The 5074-nt window shown below is 35.6% G+C and overlaps 1 protein-coding gene across 4 annotated transcripts in view; it reads left to right on the plus strand.

Annotated features, from left to right (window-relative positions):
* Dlgap1 (DLG associated protein 1) overlaps positions 1-5074 on the plus strand; it is a 791008-nt gene that overhangs the window by 198923 nt on the left and 587011 nt on the right. The window lies entirely within an intron of this gene.

Genomic DNA, 5074 nt, shown 5'->3' on the forward strand with positions numbered 1-5074 from the left:
GGGAAAGGGGATATCATTAGAAATGTAAATAAAGAAAATATTTAATTAAAAAATTACAATAACAGTAAAAAAAAAGAAATTAGAATATAAGGTTATATTAAAGACAGATACAGCACAACTCCGTCCATGAGAATATTCCAAAGCTCTGGTTGTTTTAAGAAGCATGGCCCACTTTTAAAACAAACAAGCAAATAAAGAATTTCAATGAAAAAAACCAAAACAGAAAAATGGTAATAGAAATTAACTACTAGTTATTATACAACAGGATAGAATGATTTTAAATAGTAGAAATATTTACTTTAAATTGAGAATACATGTTTCTGGAGTTATCCACATGAATATCAATGCATTCTTTTATTGCATAAAATCGTATACACAATTACAGTTATTCTTGGTTCAAGAAAATAAGTAGAATTTGTTTGACTTGCTCAAAATAACAACTGCCATGATTTTCTCCAACAAAGATTGAAAAATTATTTAGAATATGTTTTAGTATCTATGCCAAGAATTTCATAAACCTGATTTTCTAGTTTGTTTATGTTGTTCTTACTAGCCAATATATGACATATGTCCTTGAGATACCACAAGACATGGTTGGATGGACACACACACACACACACACACACACTTCATTAGTAACAAATGCATTCTTTAGTTATAAGACAAAGACCTATTGAGAGTATTCTTTCTAATCAAACAATGATGCTAAGTAGTTGTAAATTTTCAGGGGAAATACTTGAATCTTAGAGACCTGAATCTCATAAAGGTTTCCCACCCTATCATGGTGACATACAGTGGCATGCACAGAAGGCTGTGATGAGCCAGAGCCCTGCCTTCAGATCTGAGTATATACTGCAGTGTGTCGGTGTGATCGTGGTAATAAGAGCATCTGTGCATTTGATTGATATAAATGTTCCGAGTCTTGCTGAAATAGCAGCAAAACCAAATCTTACTTACAAGGAAGCATAGTGCTTCCTGGCAACATGATGCTGTTTCAGCAAGTTCTGATTTCCTGCCGTAAGGTCAGTGAATCGCTCGGGGACTCTGGGTGATCCCCATGATGCTGTGTACTGGCACTGGCTGCTCATTCTATAATGCAGGCCTATTGCTTATCAGGAAAACTAGCATTGCTCATGCTAAGGCTGTGAAGATAATGAAATATTTGTTTTGTTGAATTAAAAGCAAAGCAGTAGAGCTGCAGAAATAAGATTTGCTCTTTTTTTTCCTTGTAAAATCCCTTATTTCAGTAAAGAAAGATACTGGAAAATCTTGTTAAAACGTAAGCTTCTGAAACAGGGCATATGTCTTTCATGGGCTTTATGTCGTTGTTTGAATACGCTGTGAAGTATATAGTCACAGTTTGGCTATCCACAAAGTGTTAGGATATCAAGGATAATTAGTATGGAAATACTGAGACTTTAGTAATTATAGTGTTCACTTCAGGAGCTCAGTGTTGCCTTCTGAGTATGTTCCTCCTCATCTATATGAGTTTACACAACTTATGACACTGGCATAATAATGATTTGAGTTATTGGAGCTGTCAAGAAACATGGTACCCAATAGAAATGATGGTGGTTTCTAAGTTGAACAATATGAAACTGTTAATATTAGATCACTCTATTCTGTAAAATAATTGCATGTGATTTAACCATACTTAACTTATACCAAGATAAGAAGAAATTAGTTGCTGAATTTTACAAACTATAGCAAAAGCATTACCAGGCACCCGTTACATGATGAGAACAGTTCTCTTAAAATAAAATACACCCTCGTGGTATTCTTGCCAAGAGCCATTATGTTACACTGGGTGACCGCAGATTTCATTGAGTTGCATGTGGTTTGGATTTCATTGTACACTATTGCCAGGGAAGGAAGAATAATTTTGTCCTACATAATTTTACTATCTGTGTGATACTGATGGTAACATGAACATGGACTGTTATATGTAAGGCATCGAAAGGACTAGGCAATGCTGTCTGTGTTGCTGTACTTGATAACCTGGCACAAACATAGTGACTTCTTTTTTATTATTATTATTTTGTCATATTTAAGCAATATTTATTCCAAAATATATACTATTATAGTGACTGTGCCCCACCCACCAAAGGTAAATGCATAAATCGTACAAATAAGAATACTGACATTCACCAGTAAAGCATGAAGATGCTCAAAACTCAGCTTCACATGGTGCAGAAATAAGATTGCAAGGGTGAACAAAACAATCACAACTGATGAAGTCAGATGATGGGCATGTGGGCGTTCATTGTATTGCTATGAACTAAAGGTCTAAGCCATCTGAAATTATAATTGTAAGGAGAAAATATTCCAAAGAATAGAGCTTCAGTTCTTGCTGACCATTTAAACATCAGTTAGTTACCTTTTAGCCATAGTGTATAGCCATCTATCAAGGGAAAAGTGAATACTCAAATTTATTAATTTATTGATGCGATTGTGGATTTGAGAGTGAAATCTCAACCATGTTATATACCATAAAGTGACCTTTAATTAGATCTTTAGGTGACAAGATTACTGATGAAAAATACCTTCTCCAATGGGATGAATTCTCTTCCCATGAGGCCCCAACAGCTTTGGTCATGGTAGGGTCTGACAGTCAGTAACAGAGTGGCATGGCTCTTCTAGTACCCAGTAACTGTTATTTGTCAAATACCTCTTCATGCCTCAAAACATGGCATGATGCCACTGTTTCAGGGCATGGTTAGATCCACACACATTACTGTGAAGAGACTATTTCTAAGAAGGAGGAATAGCATCCATTTCACAGATGGGAAAGTTAAAACATAAAATCTTTAAGTTATGTGTCATAAAGCAATGTCAAATCATTAGCTCTGCTTGGGAGGACTGGTGCAGTCATATCAGCTGAACATTATTTGTTTCTCTCTACCTTGTCTTACCACACTAATGCATTCAGTCCCAGTTTAGTACATCTTGTGACATATTTCTGGAACAAGTGTCAGCTGGCCTTCTCCTTTTCTTCTTGCCTAGTATCCTAATGTTTCTGAAAATGACATTTGAAAGAGAATAAAGCAAAGATCAGTTTTGCCTTTTCTCAAAGGAAACTCAAAAGAATATGACTATTCTCTGCAGGAGAAAATCATTTTCTAGTATTGAATTTGTAACATCAAATCTACCCTGACCCATGAAATATAGCTAGGTGTTTGTAAATTTCTTTCATTCCAGATCTATCTGGATTTTTTTGTAGTCCTTCAATAATTTCATGTGTGTGTACAATAAGATCCATTTCATCATCAATTCTCTCTATTCTTCCTTGAAGCCTCCCTTATCAACTCTCAATGCCACACCCTCTAAACCACATGTACCTTTTTTCATAATAGCAAAAAAAAAAAAAAAAAAAAAAAAACAGTTTGTACTGCCTCTACTCATGTGTGGGGCTCTCTACTAGAGCCTGCTCAACCTGTCAGGAGCCACACATGGAAAGAAAACTGACCCCCCTTCCCTAGAAACCATCACTAGTACCAGCTCCTCAGATTGCATGGGGAAAATGAGCCTTCCCTTCCTTGTTAGAACATAGACTTGTGTTATCTCTCACAGGTCTTATGTAGGCAGCCATGTTGCTTTGTCTTTATTAGGGCATTGTGGTTACATTTCCAGAAGATGGTGTTCCTCTGCTTTTCCCAGACCTCTGGCTTTTACAGTATTGCTGAGCCCTCTTCCTGATGTTCCCTGAGCCTGGGTGGGGTGGGGTTCCCTTTGTGAATGAGCACCCCACTGACACTCTTTTCACGTTGACTACTTACGAGTTTCTGTGTTAACCACCATCTAATACACAAAGAGATTTCGCTGATGAGTTCTGGGAGCTTCACTAACCTATGGGCAGGAAGACATGAACTTAGAGGGCAGGTTGGTGTTATGGCCATTTAACAAGATAAATCTTGATAGTGAATCAGATGGATGATATTTGTATAACCTACCCTGAAGAATTATCTATGTTTTTCCTAAATGAAGAATTAGGGTATATTTTAGTATTATTGAAGGGTACTTTCTTCAAAATAAAACGAAACCATACAATACTGAAGTCATTAAGGATAAAGAAAATGCTATAAGGTATATCCATCTGTCACCTTACTTTTTTTTGTGAAATAGAAATCTCAATGTATCCCTTCCTTACATAATGGCAAGTGGAAGACCTGATAAATAACTGCAAGGGGAAGTTTGGTTTAGCTACTCTACAATATTCAGAAACTCCAACAAATGTGAGAATATATAAATATATTCATACATACATATATATATATTTCATTTATTAGCTACAAGAGGAATTTTAAGAAGTATTTTAAACAACTGACAGAAGAATATCTTTGGCTAGTTAATATTCTAGCAAAACTATTGCCTGGATAGTGTTCCAAAATATCCATGAGCTTACCAATGTGTAGTAATGTGGCAGCAATTCCCCAACATGAGTATTTTTGCAAATAAAATAAAAGGAAATTAAGTCTCGTTTTTTATTGGTACCATCACAAATCTTACAACCAGTAATGCTGAATTTTGCATTTTTATTTGTTTTAGATTGATGCTAAATTATTTCATTTCCTTTATTCTTCCACTTAACAAAGACTTATCTCTTTGTAGGCTCTGAATAATTTGTCACACATCTGCATTTTGTATGAAACTGTTGTTTCTAACAGCTTTGTGCGGAGCTGATGCCGTGTATCTTATGTTAATTTTAGGCACGGATTTACAGTCAGAATTCATCATCCTTACGTACTGCAGAAGAAAAATCGCCTATGAAATCACTGATTGGTCCACACTCTGGTGCTGTAGCTCAATTGTACCTCCCCAAATACATCAGTACCACCTGTGAACTTGCTGGAAGTGCATACAAATACTTAATTTTTACAGTTCTTTACACATTCTAGATACTCCATGTCCGATGTATAGTCAGGAAAATGGTTCTCAGTTCTCAAACATCTCTGAAGTTGTTTTGTTTCTTATACATGTAATTTTCTCATTTTCATGTAAAGGCTTATCCAATTTTGCTGCTATTTCCTGAGCAGTTTGAGTCCTTTTCAGAAAATCCTTGCATATATATATATAT

The sequence above is a fragment of the Mastomys coucha genome, unplaced genomic scaffold, assembly GCF_008632895.1.
Source record: "Mastomys coucha isolate ucsf_1 unplaced genomic scaffold, UCSF_Mcou_1 pScaffold14, whole genome shotgun sequence".
Taxonomy (NCBI): Eukaryota; Metazoa; Chordata; class Mammalia; order Rodentia; family Muridae; genus Mastomys; species Mastomys coucha.